Source organism: Pristiophorus japonicus, chromosome 19, assembly GCF_044704955.1.
Source record: "Pristiophorus japonicus isolate sPriJap1 chromosome 19, sPriJap1.hap1, whole genome shotgun sequence".
NCBI classification, from domain to species: Eukaryota; Metazoa; Chordata; class Chondrichthyes; family Pristiophoridae; genus Pristiophorus; species Pristiophorus japonicus.
In genome coordinates this window covers 88597025-88616151 of record NC_091995.1, presented here as the reverse complement: position 1 = coordinate 88616151, position 19127 = coordinate 88597025, and the positions used below count along the sequence as shown (strand labels likewise).

The 19127-nt window shown below is 48.4% G+C and overlaps 1 protein-coding gene across 4 annotated transcripts in view; it reads right to left on the bottom strand.

The window, feature by feature from the left end:
* The window catches only part of LOC139230028 (oxysterols receptor LXR-beta-like), a 79660-nt gene extending 62105 nt beyond the window's left edge, over window positions 1-17555 (bottom strand). The window contains exons 1-3 of one of the 4 annotated variants that reach the window (XR_011587883.1): window positions 17520-17555; window positions 16123-16175; window positions 13850-14817 (exon numbers count right to left, since the gene is read on the bottom strand). The gene's annotated coding sequence lies outside the window, so the exon portion shown is untranslated. Of the gene's footprint in view, window positions 1-13849; window positions 14818-14917; window positions 15795-16122; window positions 16176-16906; window positions 17428-17519 lie in introns of those variants that run through there. The other 3 variants (XR_011587882.1, XR_011587884.1, XM_070861767.1) reach the window with 3 other exon arrangements.
* Window positions 17556-19127: the final 1572 nt, after the last annotated feature.

The following is a 19127-nucleotide window of genomic DNA, read 5'->3' as shown; positions in this document are numbered from 1 at the left end:
TCAGGGGAGGGCAGCAGCAGCCAAGTTCATGGCACCGTGGGAAAAACCATGCCAAAAATTGCTGGTCACAGGAATGTGGGAAGGGAGGACCTTGAGACAATCACTATCACTAGGGGGGTAGTGCTGGACAGGCTAATGGGACTCAAAGTAGACCAGTCCCCTGGTCCTGATGAAATGCATCCCAGGGTATTAAAAGAGATGGCGGAAGTTATAGCAGATGCATTCGTTATAATCTACCAAAATTCTCTGGACTCTGGGGAGGTACCAGCAGATTGGAAAGCAGCTAATGTAACGCCTCTGTTTAAAAAAGGGGGCAGACAAAAGGTAAGTAACTATAGGCCGGTTAGTTTAACATCTGTAGTGGGGAAAATGCTTGAAACTATCATTAAGGAAGAAATAGCGGGACATCTAGATAGGAATAGTGCAATCAAGCAGACGCAGCATGGATTCATGAAGGGGAAATCATGTTTAACTAATTTACTGGAATTCTTTGAAGATATAACAAGCATGGTGGATAGAGGTGTACCGATGGATGTGGTGTATTTAGATTTTCAAAAGGCATTCGATAAGGTGCCACACAAAAGGTTACTGCAGAAGATAAAGGTACGTGGAGTCAGAGGAAATGTATTAGCATGGATAGAGAATTGGCTGGCTAACAGAAAGCAGAGAGTCGGGATAAATGGGTCCTTTTCGGGTTGGAAATCAGTGGTTAGTGGTGTGCCACAGGGATCGGTGCTGGGACCACAACTGTTTACAATATACATAGATGACCTGGAAGAGGGGACAGAGTGTAGTGTAACAAAATTTGCAGATGACACAAAGATTAGTGGGAAAGCGGGTTGTGTAGAGGACACAGAGAGGCTGCAAAGAGATTTAGATAGGTTAAGCGAATGGGCTAAGGTTTGGCAGATGGAATACAATGTCAGAAAGTGTGAGGTCATCCACCTTGGGGGAAAAAAAACAGTAAAAGGGAATATTATTTGAAATGGGGAGAAATTACAACATGCTGCGGTGCAGAGGGACCTGGGGGTCCTTGTGCATGAAACTCTTTTAGAGTCTACCTGCAAAACTTAAACATTAAACTGTGCCACCCGACCTGGGTGACACACCAGACATTTACAAGGCCCTTTTTTTCCTTTTTTTTTTTTTTTTTGTTTTTTGGGCACTAAAATCACAATTTCTCCGGTGCCCCCTATAAAAGGGAAGGGGACACTAAAAGCACCGGCAATTAAAACAAATTAAACTTTAAAACGTAAAATCAAATTAAAATTTGGTTGCCGAGCGTGATGATGCACTCCAGTCCCTCCGGTGCCCACCTCTCGCGGAAGGCCGCGAGCGTACCGGTGGACACCGCGTGCTCCATCTCCAAGGACACCCTGGACCGGATGTAAGAGCGGAAGAGAGGCAGGCAGTCAGGTTGAACGACCCCCTCGACCGCCCGCTGCCTGGACCGGCTGATGGCACCCTTGGCCATGCCCAGGAGCAGTCCTACGAGGAGGCCTTCGGACCTACCCGCTCCCCTCCGCACAGGGTGCCCAAAGATCAGGAGGGTGGGACTGAAGTGCAGCCAGAATTTCAGGAGCAGCCCCTTCAAATAATGGAACAGGGGCTGCAACCTCGTGCACTCAATAAAAACATGGAACACGGACTCCTCCAGACTCCTTGTGCATGAATCCCAAAAAGTTCGTTTGCAGGTGCAGCAGGTAATCAGGAAGGCGAATGGAATGTTGGCCTTCATTGCGAGAGGGATGGAGTACAAAAGCAGGGAGGTCCTGCTGCAACTGTATAGGGTATTGGTGAGGCCGCACCGAGAGTACTGCGTGCAGTTTTGGTCACCTTACTTAAGGAAGGATATACTAGCTTTGGAGGGGGTACAGAGTCGATTCACTTGGCTGATTCCGAAGATGAGGGGGTTACCTTATGATGATAGGTTGAGTAGACTGGGTCTTTACTCGTTGGAATTCAGAAGGATGAGGGGTGATCTTATAGAAACATTTAAAATAATGAATGGGATAGACAAAATAGAGGCAGAGAGGTTGTTTCCACTGGTCAGGGAGACTAGAACTAGGGAGCACAGCCTCAAAATACGGGGGAGCAAATTTAAAACCAAGTTGAGAAGGAATTTCTTCTCCAAGAGGGTTGTGAATCTGTGGAATTCTCTGCCCAAGGAAGCAGTTGAGGCTAGCTCATTGAATGTATTCAAGTCACAGATAGATAAATTTTTAACCAATAAGGGAATTAAGGGTTACGGGGAGCGGGCGGGTAAGTGGAGCTGAGTCCACGGCCAGATCAGCCATGATCTTGTTGAATGGCGGAGCAGGCTTGAGGGGCTAGATGGCCTACTCCTGTTCCTAATTCTTATGTTCTTATCCTCCATACGGGGGACCGTTTATGATGATGATCACCTCAAATTTTTTAATTCTCATCCACCTTTTCAAATCCCTCCCTAGCCTCGCCCCTCCCTACCTCTGTATTCTCCTCCAGTTCCACAACCCCCCGAGATATCTGCGCTCCTCTAATTCTGCCCTCCTGAGCATCCCTGATTATAATCGCTCAACCATTGGCGGCTGTGTCTTCAGCTGCCAAGGCCCTAAGCTCATGAACTCCCTCACTAAACCTCTCCGCCTCTCTTTCCTCATTTAAGACGGTCCTTAAATCCTAACTCTTTGATCAAGCTTTTGCCATAAACCCTGATTTCTCTTGATGTGGCTCACTGTAAATTTTTTGTTGTCTTATTACTCTGTCAGCCGTAGCTCAGTGGGTAGCACTCTTGGCTCTGAGTCAGAAGGTTGTGTGTTCAAATCCCACTCCAGGGACTTGAGCACATAAAAAATCTAGGCTGACACTCCCAATGCAGTGCCGAGAGAGCGCTGCACTGTCGCAGGTGCCGTCTTTCAGATGAGACGTTAAACCGTGGCCCCGTCTGCCCTCTCAGGTGGATGTAAAAGATCCAACGGCACTGTTTCGAAGAAGAGCAGGGGAGTTATCCCTCAATCAACATAACAAAAAACAGATTATCTGGGTGATTATCACATTGCTGTGTGTGGGAGCTTGCTGTGCGCAAGTTGGCTGCCGCGTTTCCCACATTGCAACAGTGACCGCACTTCAAAAGCACTTTGAGATGTCTGGGGGTCGTGAAAGGTGGTATATAAATGCAAGAATTTATTTTTCCTTGAAGCACCTTGGGACATTTTACAACATTAAAGGTGCTATATAAATGCAATTTGTTGTTGTTGCATTTTGTACCAAACGGAATAAATGAAGGGTCACAACAGTAAGAGTTCTGCCAACGAAAGATGGACCTGAATCCCCAATGGGTTTGGGTACACCTTGCACCTTCACCACTTGGCTGTGTGTCTTCACCCTTCAGTGCACACGGCTCATCGAGACAGAAGTGAGAGGGAGATTTTCTCTTCTCATCCTGCGAATTGTCCCGGACTAGACTCCGCACTCAACCTCGCAAACGGGCAATTTAAGAAAGACTTGCATTTATATAGCACCTTTCACAACCACCTCACGTCCCAAAGCGCTTCACAGCCGATGAAGTACTTTTTGGAGTATAGTCACTGTTGGAATGTGGGAAATGCAGCAGCCAATTTGCGCACAGCAAGCTCCCACACACAGCGATGTGTTACTGACCCAGATAATCTGTTTTTTAGTGATGTTGGTTGACCGATAAATATTGGACCCAGGAGACCAGTTCATTGGATATATTCAAGAGGGAGTTAGATGTGGCCCTTATGGCTAAAGGGATAAAGGGGTATGGAGAGAAAGCAGGAAAGGGGTACTGAGGTGAATGATCAGCCATGATCTTATTGAATGGTGGTGCAGGCTCGAAGGGCCGAATGGCCTACTCCTGCACCTATTTTCTATGTTTCTAACTTCCCTGCTTTTCTTCGAAATAGTGGCCATGTGATCATTTACGTCCACCTGAGAGAGCAGACAGGGCCTCGGTTTAACGTCTCAACTGAAAGGCGGCACCTCCGACAGTGCTGCGCTCTCTCGGCACTGCATTGGGAGTGTCAGCCTAGATTTTTTATGTGCTCAAGTCCCTGGAGTGGGATTTGAACCCACAACCCGACAGTGCGGCTCCCCTTCAGCACTGCACTGGGAGTGTCAGCCTAGATTTTGGACTCTAGGGGGATCAAGGGATAATGGACAACAACTCAACTGAGATGCCCGAGTCAGATAACAAAAACAACTTGTATTTATATAGCACCTTTAACGTAGTGAAACGTCCCAAGGTGCTTCACAGGAGTGTTATGAGATAAAGAATTTGACACCGAGCCGCAAAAGGAGAAATTAGCGCAGGTGACCAAAAGCTTGGTCAAAGCGTCTTGAAGGAGGAGAGGTTTAGGGAGGGAGTTCCAGAGCTTGGGGCCCAGGCAACTGAAGGCACGGCCGCCGATGGTTGGGCGATTGTAATCAGGGATGCTCAGGAGGGCAGAATTAGAGGAGCGCAGACATCTCGAGGGGGTTGTGGGGCTGGAGGAGATTACAGAGATAGGGAGGGGCGAGGCCATGGAGGATTTGAAAACAAGGATGAGAATTTTGAAATCGAGGCGTTGCTTAACCGGGAGCCAATGTAGGTCAGTGAGCACAGGGGGTGATGGTTGAGCGGGATGATATGAGATAGTCACTAATAAATCCAACAGGGAATTCAAGCAAAACTTCTTTACCCAGAGTGGTGAGAATGTGGAACTCGCTACCACAGGGAGTGGTTGAGGAGAATAGTAGCGATGCATTTAAAGGGAGGCTCGGCAAACATATGAGGGAGAAAGGAATAGAAGGATACACTGATGGGGTGAGACAAAGAGGGGTGGAGGAGGCTCGTGTGGAGCATGGACCACGTGAGCCTGTTTCTGTACTCTAAATACTCTGTATTGATGTCCAAAGGGACTTGGTGCGAGTTAGGACACGGGCAGCCGAGTTTTGGATCAACTCTAGTTTACCCTAGTAGGTGCAGCGTCTAAAATCCGGAGTTCCGGAATCCGTAATGTTCCGGACTCCGGACCGATCGGGTGTTTCCGAATTCGTGACGTCAGAAAGACGAGCCAAAGTCCGGAAAAACGCGGAATCTGGAACGGTCTCGGTCCCGAGCGTTCCGGATTCTGGATGCTGCTCCTGTACCAGGATGGGTGAATTGAATTCAGGACCTCTTTGGCTCAGCATCTATTATAGCACATTCTGAGGAAACGAAATGTGTCCAGACACAGTGTACAGCTCCAGTAACTCAGGGCTTGAGAACGCAAATCTGAGATCTTGAAATATCTTCAGCACATGGCTGGGGTGGTTGAGGCTACCACTGTGCAATGATTTACAATGTGGCTGGATGTTGTAATGAGAACCATTGCAGCTTTTTCCCCCTGGGTGAACGAACCAAAGAGCCGTCCTCATTTGTATCTTGTCCGCCACCTTACACCTCCGCGCTTTTAAACGAGATGTTCAAATGTCGGCAAATGTCTTTTCTGCTGATTTAGGTGGCCATAAAAGAAAGACTTACGTTTATATAGCGCCTTTCACAATCCACAGCGCTTTACAGCCAATGAAGTACTTTTGGAGTGCAGTCATAGAAACATAGAAAATAGGTGCAGGAGTAGGCCATTCGGCCCTTCGAGCCTGCCCCGTCATTCAATGAGTTCATGGCTGAACATGCAACTTTAGTACCCCATTCCTGCTTTCTCGCCATACCCCTTGATCCCCCTAGTAGTAAGGACTACATCTAACTCCTTTTTGAATATATTTAATGAATTGGCCTCAACAACTTCCTGTGGTAGAGAATTCCACAGGTTCACCACTGTCTGGGTGAAGAAGTTTCTCCTCATCTCGGTCCTAAATGGTTTACCCCTTATCCTTAGACTGTGACTCATGATTCTGGACTTCCCCAACATTGGGAACATTCTTCCTGCATCTAACCTGTCCAATCCCATCAGAATTTTAAACGTTTCTATGAGATCCCCGCTCATTCTTCTGAACTCCAGTGAATACAAGCCCAGTTGATCCAGTCTTTCTTGATATGTCAGTCCCGCCATCCCGGGAATCAGTCTGGTGAACCTTTGTTGCACTCCCTCAATAGCAAGAATGTCCTTCCTCAAGTTAGGAGACCAAAACTGTACACAATACTCCAGGTGTGGCCTCACCAAGGCCCTGTACAACTGTAGCAACACCTGTGTTGTAATGTGGGAAACGCGGCTGGAAAAATACCACAAACCATGTCTCCGCAAGATCCTACAAATCCCCTGGGAGGACAGACGCACCAACATTTGCGTCCTCCACCAGGCCAACACCCCCGGCATCAAAGCACTGACCACACTTGACCAGCTCCGCTGGGCAGGCCACATTGTTCGCATGCCAGACACAAGACTACAGAACTCCTTCACGGAAAACAAGCCAAAGGTGGGCAGAGGAAACGTTATAAGGACACCCTCAAAGCCTCCCTGATAAAGTGCAACATCCCCACTGACACCTGGGAGTCCCTGGCCAAAGACCAGCCAAAGTGGAGGAAGTGCATCCGGGAGGGCGCTGAGCACCTCGAGTCTCATCGCTGAGAGCATGCAGAAACCAAGTGCAGGCAGCAGAAGGAGCGTGCAGCCAACCAGTCCCACCCTCCACTTCCCTCAACAACTACCTGCCCCACCTGTGACAGAGACTGTGGTTCTCGTATTGGACTGTAATGCCACCTGAGAACTCATGTTAAGAGTGGAAGCAAGTCTTCCTCGATTCCGATGCCTATGCTGATGATGATGTGGGAAACGCGGCAGCCAATTTGCACACAGCAAGTTCCCACAAACAGCAATGTTGGTTGAGGGATAAATATTGGCCCCCAGGACACCGGGGATAACAAGGTAGTGCCATGGGATATTTTACATCCGAGAGCAGACGGGGGCCTTGGTTTAACATCTCATCCGCAATACGGCACCTCCGACAGTGCGGCGCTCCCTCAGCGCTGCACTGGAGAGTGTAAACCTAGAATTATGTGCTCGAGTCCGTGGGACTCGAACCCACAACCTTCTGGCTCAGAGGCGAGTGTGCTGCCCACTGAGCCACAGCTGACACTCATCGTGAGGATCTCGTGTTATTTAAAAACCAAGGGAGTTCCGGTGAAGATTCTTCCTTTAACAAATACCACCAATAAAACAAATCCACATGAACTGATCATTCATCTCACTGCGCTTTGTGGGATCTTGCTATGCACGCAGAAATCACCGCTACATAACAATGGACACGTGGCTTAAAAATCACCTGTTGCGTGTGAAGTGATTCGAATTGCAGCTGAAAGACCCGATAATACAGGTCTGTGGGCAATTTAGAACTAATGAAAGGACCATCCACACATGTGAGAAAGTAGCTCGAATTATGCGGTGTCGATTCCAGCTCCCTTTGCCAAACCACCTGGATTGCCCAAGGCCGCATAGTATGTCACACGCTGCAATCGTGTTTCTTCCTTGAACCTGAAATATGATGCCCGTTTTACTCGTCTCTAAACGAAAGGCTGAACAGATCCCTTGGAGTTCTTAACATAAGAAACAGGAGCAGGAGTTGGCCATTCGGCCCCTCGAGCCTGCTCCGCCATTCCATGAGTTCATGGCTAATCTACCTCACCCCCACCTTCGCGCACTATCCCCATTATCCCTTGATTCCCTTCGTGTCCAAAAATCTATCGATCTCAGCCTTGAATACACGCAATGACTGAGTATTGCCTGAGTTACGCCCGTTTCTCTAGGCCAGAAATGCACCAGAAATATTTTGCCAAAGCTTCCCCGATGTATAATTCAAATTCGGCGCCATGCAGTGTATCCAGAAAATCCCAAAGATTCACAACCCTCTGAGTGAAGAAATTCCTCCTCATCTCAGTCTTAAATGGGCGACCCTTTAGTCTGAGACTGTGAACCCTGGTTCTAGACTCTCCAAATAGGGGAAACATCCTCCCTGCATCTACCCTGTCAAAGTACAGTTTTGGTTTCCATATTTACGAAAGGATATACTTGCTTTGGAGGCAGTTCAGAGAAGGTTCACTAGATTGATCCCGGGGATGAGGGGGTTGACTTATGAGGAAAAGTTGAGTAGTTTCGGCCTCTACTCATTGGAGTTCAAAAGAATGAGAGGTGATCTTATCGAAACGTATAAGATCATGAGGAGGCTTGACAAGGTGGATGCAGAGAGGATGTTTCCACTGATGGGGGAGACTAGAACTAGAGGGCATGATCTTAGAATAAGGGGCCGCCCATTTAGAGATGAGGAGAAATTTCTTCTCTCAGAGGGTTGTGTATCTGTGGAATTTGATGCCTCAGAGAGCTGTGGAAGCTGGGACATTAAATAAATTTAAGACAGAAAGAGACAGTTTCTTAAACGATAAGGGGATAAGGGGTTATGGGGAGCGGGCGGGGAAGTGGAGTTGAAGCCATGATCAGATCACCCATGATCGTATTAAATGGAGGAGCAGGCTCGAGGGGTCTTACGGCTTTCTCCTGCTCCTATTTCTTATGTTCTTATGTTATGTAAGCCCTCCAAGAACCTTAACATTCAGCACCTCAATTGAGTAACCTACGTGCAATCCAGCACCAACTTATCTTCCCTGCAGTCCTCTCTCCTTCCTCTCTCGAAAGTAATCACTATTTCTGATCTGCAGTTCCACCGACACGAGCAGCAAAATACAGTGAGTGAAGGCTAGGTACATAATATAAAATGAGCACTTCTCTTCATCGCAATACAAATCCTGTGTGTAAAATCAATCCCAGTCACTTGCACCAGTGCGACCCGCAGATGTGGTTGACAGGGGAAATGACCCAATCACATCCTTTTTGACCAGGAATAGTGGCGTTACTATATATTTTTTATTGTTCATTTATGGGGTGTGGGCTTCACCGGCATTTATTGCCCGTCCCTAATTACCCTCGAGAAGGTGGTGGGGAGCCACCATTTCAGAGGGCAGTTAAGAGTCAACTACATTGCTGTGGGACTGGAACGCCTCCCTGATAAAGTACAACATCCCCACTGACACCTGGGAGTCCCTGGCCAAAGACCACCCTAAGTGGAGGAAGTGCATCCGGGAGGGCGCTGAGCACCTCGAGTCTCGTCGCCGAGAGCGTGCAGAAATCAAGCGCAGGCAGCGGAAGGAGCGTGCGGCAAACCTGTCCCACCCACCCTTTCCCTCAACCACTGTCGGCCCCACCTGTGACAGGGACTATGGCTCTCATATTGGACTGTTCAGCCACCTAAGGACTCACTTTAAGAGTGGAAGCAAGTCTTCCTCGATTCCGAGGGACTGCCTATGATGATGATGCTGATAGGCCAGACCGGGTAAAGGCAGCGGATTTCTTTCCTTGAAGGACATTAGTGAACCAGATGGGTTTTTAATGACAATCTGGTCATTTTGTGGTCACCATTACTAACATTAGCTGTTTATTCCATATTGATGTACTTAATTGAATTTAAATTCCCAGCTGCCATGCTGGGATTTGAACTCGGGTCTCCGGATCATTAGTCCAGGACTCTGAGATTACCAGTCAAGTATCATAACCACTATGGTACTGTACCCCTATATATGCAGCCCAACAATGGAGTAAATAGGAGATGGATATAAGAACATAAGAAATAGGAGCAGGAGTAGGCCATATGACCCCTCGAGCATGCTCCGCCATTTAATTAGATCATGGCTGATCTGATCATGGACTCAGCTCCACTTCCCCGCCCGCTCCCCATAACCCCTTATCCTCTTATCATTTAAGAAACTGTCTATTTCTGTCTTAAATTTATTCAAAGTTCCAGCTTCCACAGCGCTCTGAGGCAGCGAATTCCACAGATTAACAACCCTCTGAGAGAAGAAATTTCTCATCTCAGTTTTAAATGGATGGCCCCTTATTCTAAGATCATGCCCTCTAGTTCTACTCTCCCCCATCAGTGGAAACATCCTCTCTGCATCCACCCTGTCAAGCCCCAGATGTTTGACTCTCCTCGTAAGCTCCAGATTTCACTCAGCACTGAGGAGACGAGGCACTTTCCTTTGGAGAGAAATAAAAGCCGCAAGACGCGATTCAATTTTAACAGAGTCTTTTCACTCGCTGCACGAATGAGGAAAAACAAGGCTAATACCCCCGAGAAAGGGAGGAAATGATCGGAACCCCAACTCAATGCACCCTCCCTCCCACAGGTCAACAGACCAAGAATGGGCACCGAGAGACAAATCAATTGATGCAGAGGGCCGCAAGGAAAGAGGTGGCATCCACATGACTGCATCGAGACTGATTAAGGTGGCACCATAAAATCTGGGGTGCACTTTCCCATCGTCATAGGCAGTCCCTCGGAATCGAGGAAAACTTGCTTCCACTCTAAACATGAGTCCTTAGGTGGCAGAACAGTCCAATATGAGAACCACAGTCCCTGTCACAGGTGGGACAGATAGTCGTTGAGGGAAGGGGTGGGTGGGACTGGTTTGCCGCACGCTCTTTCCGCTGCCTGCGCTTGATTTATGCACGCTCTCGGCGATGAGACCCGAGGTGCTCAGCGCCTTCCCGGATGCACTTCCTCCACTTAGGGCGGACTGGTCTTTGGCCAGGGACTCCCAGGTGTCGGTGGGGATGTTGCATTTTATCAAGGAGACTTTGAGGGTGTCCTTGTAATGTTTCCTCTGCCCACTTGGGGCTCGCTTGCCGTGAAGGAGTTCCGCGGGAGTAGAGCGCTTGCTTTGGGAGCCTCGTGTCGTGCACTTACACCCTACGGGCAGGCAGTGGCAGCAGAGGGTCGCATTCACATCAAATGTCATGACTGGCACCAACCCCACTGACGAGGTAGCTAAGAGCATTGGCACCTAGCTGCGGAAATTCAATTCCACCAAGACCATTGACTCTACAGCTGTCCCTGTTCGTGAACCAGAGTTCAATCAGCAAGGTAAAAGCTGCCTGTTCCAATTCCGTCCTCCCCCTCACCACTCCAAACACAGCTGGTTTGTCGCTGCTCGCTCACATCCAATATCTGCAGCTGCCAGGTCAAGACTTTCCACAGTGCAGCCTCCCACCGGCCTCCGCAAGTTCCAACCCATGTCCCCAGCAGATTACAGCCAAGCGGGTAACACGAAGAACATAAGAACTAGGAGCAGCAAGTAGGCATTACGGCCTCTCGAGCCTGCTCCCGCTTAAGCAACGCCTCGATTTCAAAAATTCTCATCTGTCTACAGATCCCACCCCCGAGATGTCTGCGCTCCTCAAAATCTGCCCTCTCGAGCATCCCTGATTATAATCGCTCCACCATCGGTGGCCGTGCCTTCTGTTGCCTGGGCCCTAAGCTCTGGAACTCCCTCCCTAAACCTCTCTGCCTCCTTTAAGACGCTCCTTAAGACCTACCTCTTTGACCAGGCTTTTGATTACCTGCTATAATTTCTTCTTGTGGCTCGGTGTCAAATTTATTGTTTTGTCTTAAAACACTCCTGTGAGGCACCTTGGGAGATTTTACTACGTTAAAGGCGCTATATAAATACAAGTTGCTGTTCCGCCATTCAATAAGATTATGGCTGATCTGATCTTGGCCTCAACTCCACTTCCCTGCCCGCTCCCCATAACCCTCGACTCCCTTATCGTTCAAAAATCTGTCTATCTCAATGACCCAGCCTCTGCAGCTCTCTGGGGCAGAGAATTACAAAGATTCACAACCCTCAAGAGAAGAAATTCCTCATCTCAGTTTTAAACGGGCGGCTCCTTATTCTGAGACTAGTCTCAAGCTCTCGCACTCGAGCCTCAATTAGGTCGTGGGTTCAAGTCCCACTCCAGGGACTTGAGCACATAAATCTAGGCTGACACTCCCAGTGCAGTGCTGAGGGAGCGCCGCACTGTCGGAGGTGCCGTCTTTTGAATGAGACGTTAAACCGAGGCCCCGTCTGCTCTCAGGTGGAAGTAAAAGATCCCACGGCACCTTTTCCAAAGAGCAGGGCACTTCTGAACCATAACCTTTCCTTGCTACTTCTCGCCTTCAAAATACTTTCTTCTTGTACTTACCCAAACTGAGCATCAGCCAGATCTTCACTGCTCGATGTAAAGCACATTTGGACATCAATACATAGAATTTACAGCACAGAAACAGGCCATTTGGTCCAACCAGTCTATGCCGGCATTTATGCTCCACTCGAGCCTCCTCCCGTCTTTCCTCATCTAAATCTATCAGCATAACCCTCTATTCCCTTCTCCCTCCTCTGCTTGTCTAGCCTCCCCTTAAATGCATCGATATTATTTGCCTCAACCCCTCCGTGGCAGCGAGTTCCACATTCTCACCACTCTCTGGGTAAAGAGGTTTTGCCCGAATTCCTGATTAGATTTTTCAGTGACTCTTGCATGACCCTTAGTTTCCCCATTGGAAACACCCACATCTACCCCATCAAATCCTTTCACAACCTCAGTCAGGTCACCCCCTCAGCCTTCTCTTTTCTAGGCGGCTGTTCATTCTTTCCTGATAGCCACCTCAGTTCTGACATCACTGCAGGCCAGGGCACAATTTAAATTACAGTTGGTCAAGTGGGAAGCATTGGCAGTAACCTGCCAACAGGTGGCACCTTTCAGCTACAGGTGTGGCCCAATGAATGCAACAGCTTCTTCAGCAGCGCCTCCCAAACCCATGACCTCCACCACCTAGGACAAGGGGCAGCAGGAGCATGGGAACACCAGCACATTCACGTTCCGCTCCAAGTTACACACCATCCCGACATGGAAACATATCGCCATTCCTTCGTTGCTGGGTCAAAAACCTGGAACTCCCTCCCTAACACTGTGGGAACAACCTTCACGACAGACTGCAACGGTTCAAGAAGGTGGCTCACCACCATCTTCTCAAGGGCAATAAATGCCAGCCTTACCATATCCCAGAGCAAATTAGGGAAACGATCCTGTAATTCTAGCAACTTGTATTTATATAGCACCTTTAACAGTGACAAGAAATGAGCACTGGTGGCCAAAAGCTTGGTCAATAAGGTAGGTTTCACAGCCACAGATTTTAAAGAGCAACTTGGCGAGGCAGAGGTGTTTAGGGAGGGAGTTCCAGAGCTTGGGACCCAGGCAACAGAAGGCACAGCCACTGATTGGTGGAGCAATTATAATCAGGGATGATGAACAGAAAATTCCATTGCACACTTGGCCAAGAATAGATCAGGTTCCAATGGGAATCTGTCTAATGGGGTAGGGGGCAGCACGATAGGATACCAGAGTAAAGCTGTACAGCCTCGAGTCCCGGCCTTCATCGCATCTGCAAGTTGTGGGTTCAAGTCCCACTCCAGGAGACCCAAGCACACAAATCTAGGCTGAGGGAGCGCCGCACTGTCGGAGGTGTCATCTGTCCGATGAGGTGTTCAAACTGAGGCCCTGGGGCACAAGATCCCATGGCACTATTTCAAGGAGCAGTTTTCCAGTGTCCTGTCCAATATTTACCCCCCCCAATCAACATGCATCTACTTTATGTAGAGCCAGCCTTTCCAATACCCTATCAAGTATCTCCACTACCCACCTCCTTCACTGTATGGCAGCATCCTCTCGCTTGGTGAAGGCCGATGCAAAGTACTCATTTAGTCCCTCAGCTATACCCTCTGCCTTCATACATGGGTTTCCTTTTTGGTCCTAATCGGCCCCACCCCTCTTACTAGCTTTCCCCCACATTACAAGTGACTACACTTGCAAAAAAAAGTACTTCATTGACTGAGGTATTTTGGGACGTTCAGTGGCTGTGAAAGGTGCTATATAAAGGTGCAAGTCTTTCTTTTTAAACCTTCAGATCATGTGTTCCATTGCCTGATTAACCAGTCCCTCCCTTCACAGATCCGTGTAACAATTGATCGCAATGTCGTCAATACCATTTACCAAGAGATGGACCACCATTTGTTTTTAAAAAGCTCTTTATTAAATAACAGATAATAATCATACATGATTTGACATTGAAATACACAAGATTCTGAACTGAAGGGGATTGACAGGGTGGATGCTGGGAGGTTGTTTCCTCTGGGTTGGAGTCTAGAACCAGGAGGCATAGTCTCAGGATAAGGGGTTGGCCATTTAAGACCGAGCTGGAGGAATTTCTTCACTCGAGGATGGTGAATCTTTGGAATTCTCCATCCCAGAGGGCCATGGAGGCTCAGTCCCAGAATATATTTTCAGGGCTGAGAAACAGATTTTGAGAGTCTAGGGGAATCAAGGGATATGGGGATCAGGCAGGAAAGGAGATGAAGTCAACAATCAGCCATGATCTTATTGAATGGTGGAGCAGGCTCAAGGGGCCATAAGGCCTACTCCTGCTATTTCTTATGTTGACATAATTACAGCAAAAGATAAAGGTCAGACACCTGAGGGAATCACACACAAGGTACAAGTAGTCACAGCTGCACAGAGGCAGGAGCAGGTGACGTGCAGCCTTGGGGAAGGATGAGCATATTCACCTACAAATTAAACTCGGCTGGGTTTGAAACCAGGCCCAGTTAAAGGGATAGGACTCCCCTCCGCAATAGATCGAGAGAGAGGGCTTGTTCCAGTTTGCAGAGGACACAGGCCGGTCCAAGGGCAGCAGGAATGATGAAGGCGCTCTGTTGAACAGAATGCCATCCACGTTGCTCATTTTTGCAATACAACCCGTGAGTGCAGAGGGCAGATGCTGAAACGGACACACTCCATCTCACCTGGAAGCGAGGATATTATTATAGACTTGTGCGCAACTTCTCCTCTCAACCACTCCCTCCCCCATCCCCTCAAAAAAACATACATCCTCAACAGGTATAAAAGTCAGTCCCATGCCACCTGGGGAAACAGGTCCTCCGCTCAGATGCAAAACCGGTCTTCAGGGTTGACATCACACCTAGTGCAGAAATTAAATTCTGTTATGAACCAGAACATGGGTAAAATTCAGTAATAAACCAGCCCCACAAGTCCCCCCCTTTACCAGGAGCCTCCCAAGCTCTACCTCAGGGCTGCGGAGATGTCAACTCAGCAGGGGCACTTTTCGAATCAGCGACACTCATAGCCCAGTGCTAATCATCATTGGCAAAAGCTGGGAGACCCCCTCCCCCCACAAAAACCCAGGGCAGTGATTGACCACCACCACCAGTGCTCACAGTTTCATGGTTTATAAAGACAGGGACTATGTAAGGCTACTAAATAGTTTTATTGCATCAATCTCCCCCAATCAACTAATCTAAAGCCCACAGCTTTGACCAGTTTCCCCTCTGGCAGAGGTCAACTTGCCCACCCAGTGATGGAGGTCAAAGGTTATGGGGAGGGGGGCAGGGAAGTGGAGTTGAGGCCAAGATCAGATCAGATGTGATCTTATTGCATGGCAGAGCAGGCTTGAGGGGCCAAATGGCCTACTCCTGCTCCTATTATGTTCAGTGGTTCCCATGAAAATTGTGGTCTAGATATACAAGCACAGGATAGCCACGGAACAGCAAGGTGTTAGATATACCTGGCAGGCAACGTTCCCAACTTTTTTGGGGGGAGGGTACGTGGCCTTTTTAAAGGGGCTGCGCAGTCCATTCTGTTTCATGCATGCGTAAACGTCAACATTGGACAAAGCCGGCCGTGGGCTGCACGGAACTAGCAGACTGGGCGATTGTGCATCTTAGAGGGAACATGGCTGGTGAGGCAGATAGTACAGATGGTCAAGTGGCTTAAAAACACTGCATCCATGTGAATCTCCTGCACTGGTTCCAATCGTCCAAGGGAGGTCGCAGGGGAGTTTCTCAGTATTGAAAAATACAATTTACAGCACAGAAACAGGCCATTCAGCTTCATACATGTCATCTCCTCCTACACCTCTTGCCCCAGGTGATCACACAGCTAGAGGGTGAGGAGAAAGACAATTTGGATTTACCATCAGTAAATGTATAGGCAGGAGGGGGGAAGGGGTGGCCAAAAAGAAAAATAAATTTGCAAGTAGTGGACAAATTAGGCTCAATAGTGATTTCCCCCCCCCCCCCATGGTTGAACAGCCCATGAATGGGAGGTACCAGAAGGTTAAACTCATGGGATCTTCAGGGGTGGTAGGTGGAACACCAGTAAGAAGCTACCTACAATGCAACTAATCTCAATTCAGAGGGAGACTCTTTGGCCCATTGTGCCTGTGCCAGAAGCAATCGAGATGTACAAAGTGAGCCCAAACACTTACAGTAAAGAGTGACTGTTGCAAGTCCTACAGTCCAGGTGGTTTTCCATAGCAACCTGGGAAGCAGACAAAATAAGTCAGTCAATGGTAATTGTATTTAGAAAATATAAAAACTCGACATGTGGCAAAGCACCTTAAAACAAGTAAATACATGAGAACACATTCAAATCCACCCAATTTAAAACATTAACTTGAAACAAAGCTTTTAAACCAGCAAAAGGCCCACCTATAGAATTCTAATAGTTCTCCCTTTTGTACAGATCATAAAACAGAGATATGATACCAGAAAGTTAAATTACAAAGACAGGTTACATAAACTTGGCTTGCATTCCTCAACTGCATTAGATTGGGAGATGGTCTGAGAGGGGGTTTAAAATCAAAAAAGAACTGAAACGATACTAGAGGAAGCAGTTCCTAAGCTGGGGGGGGGGGAATCAAGAACAAGGAGACATCGCAAAATTAGAGCAAGACCATTCAGGAAGCACTTTTCACACGAAGGATAGTAGAAATATGGAACACTCCCTCCTCTTTCTCTCCCCACCCCCCCCCCCCACACTCCAAAAAGGCTGCAGGGGGACATGTTCAAGACTTTTGTTGGGCAAGGGGGATGGAAGGATGTTGAAGCCAAGGCGGGTAAATGGAGATCTAAACTGCAAGGCAGAAACAGGCCCGAGGGGCTGAATGGCCCCCTCCTGTTCCCAGTAAGCGCAGGCTTCACAATCCAAACACTACAGCACCGCGGGCCATCCCCGAGCAACACAGACAGAAAAAGGAAAGAGAAACTTACATTTATATAGTGCCTTCCACAACCACCGGATGTCTCCAAGTGTTTTACAGCCAATGAAGCATTTTTTTTTGCAGTGCAGTCACTTGAAATATAAAAAGTGGGGCACGTGGCGGGAGAGAAAAAAGGAAAAGGGGGAAAGAAGAAGAGAGCCCACACGGCCTCCCTCCCCCGGTGCAATGAGCGGGGTGAGGACAGTGCGGGATGTCAGTGTCGGGAACAGTGTTACCGCGGGACAGCCCGCTCCCAGGGTGAGGGGCAGTGACTGCCCGCGGTAACTGTCCTTCCGGACACTGACATCTCCGGCCCGTCTCACAGCTTCCCTCCCCTCCACCAAAAGGGGCAGCCTCCCGCTGAATCCCGGCTCACCAGCGGATGGAGCGGCGCCTTTAATCCGCCGCAAACACTGGGCTACATTGTTACACTCGGGGCCGCTACATTGTTACACTCGGGGCCGCCACATTGTATCGGCCACTCCCCGCAGCCCGGCTCCTAGCACAGCCGCCGCCCCTCTCTCCCCTCGCATTACCCCCTCCCCCTGTATTATACTCTCTCCCTTTGCCAATTCCAGCTCCCCTTCCCCCAGCCAGCCCACGCGGTCCCGGCCCGGACTCACCCCGCTCCGCACTAACCTACACCCCCTGGGCCCGGACACACAAGAGACCGGAATCTCCTCCTGCAGCTCTTTTATAGCCCGGCCCCAGGACCCGCTTCCAGCTGTTCAGAAACGCGCCAGCGCTCACACTGAGCGCAGATTCCTTGTTTTATAAACCGCCAGACTCGTGGTGATTTATTGCAGGAAGATTCTTAAAATTATTCACATTTGAATTTGCAAAAAATAAAAGTTTAGTTTAGTTCTACCGCATGTTGTTAGCCACGCCTCTCAGGGCTTGGAAATGTCACTCAAACTCGGTCTTAAAAGGACAGTGTCCAAAAATCGAAGACAGAAAGACTTGCATTTATATAGCGCCTTTCACGACCACCGGACGTCTCAAAGCGCTTTACAGCCAATGAAGTACTTCTGGAGTGTAGTTGTACTTCTGGAGTGTAGTTGTAATGTGTGAAATGCGGTAGCCAATCTGCGCACAGCAAGCTCCCACAAACAGCAATGTGATAATGACCAGATAATCTATTTTTTTTGTGATGTTGATTGAGGGATAAATATTGGTCCAGGACACCGTGGATAACTCCCCTGCTCTTCTTCAAAATAGTGCCATGGGATCTTATTGAATGGTGGTGCAGGCTCAAAGGGCCAAATGGCCTACTCCTGCATCTATTTTCACGTCCATCTGAGAGAGCAGAAAAAGCCATGGTTTAATGTCTCATCCGAAAGGCGGCAGCACCTCCAACGGTGTAGCACTCTCTCAGTACTACACTGGGAGTATCAGCCTAGATTTTTGTGCACAAGTCTCTGGAGTGAGACTTGAACCCACAATCTCTGCCTCAGAGGAAAGTGTGTTGCCCGCTGAGCCACTTGCTGATGCAAATGTCACATTAATATCCTGCTATCCTGAAGCTGCTCGTTCTTCAAGGGTACAGTTTTACACATAGCAGCAAATATCCATTCACATACAACTATTTTTGTGTAAAACCATAATCAAGTGTTCCCTTATTAACCGGGGGGCACTAAAGCCGATAATTAAACCAATTAACTTTTTACCAGAAACTTAAATCAAATTAAAATTTGGTTTGCGGGGTGATGATGCATCCGTTCACATATAACCCTGGACGGAAAAACATTTTTAACCTATCGAGTGGTTAGGATTTGGAACGCACTGCCTGATAGTGTGGTGGATACAGATTCAATAGTGGCCTTCAGAAGGGAATTGGATAAATACTTGGCAGAGAAAAAATTGCAGGGATCTGGGGAGAGAGTAGGAGATCTGGGGGGAACGACTAACCTGATTGCTCTTTGAAAGAGCCATCGTGGACTCGATGGGCCGAATGACCTCCTTCTGTGCTGTGTTGCGATTCTGTGAGAGTGAGTGTCGAGGGGACATAGCGAGGGGCAAAAGGGGACGTCATCTTAAAATTAGACACAGACCATTCAGGAGCCAAATCAGGAAGTAGCTGTCGGTAGCAACATCTCTTCATGGTGCCACTGCCACGCAACTGTACGAGAGGAATTGCAACAGAAAATTCCTGCTCCAAGGGACCCAGAGCAGCCCAACTCCCCCAATTGTTGAGCGAGCTTATCTGACCAAGTCCCAATCACCCATCATCA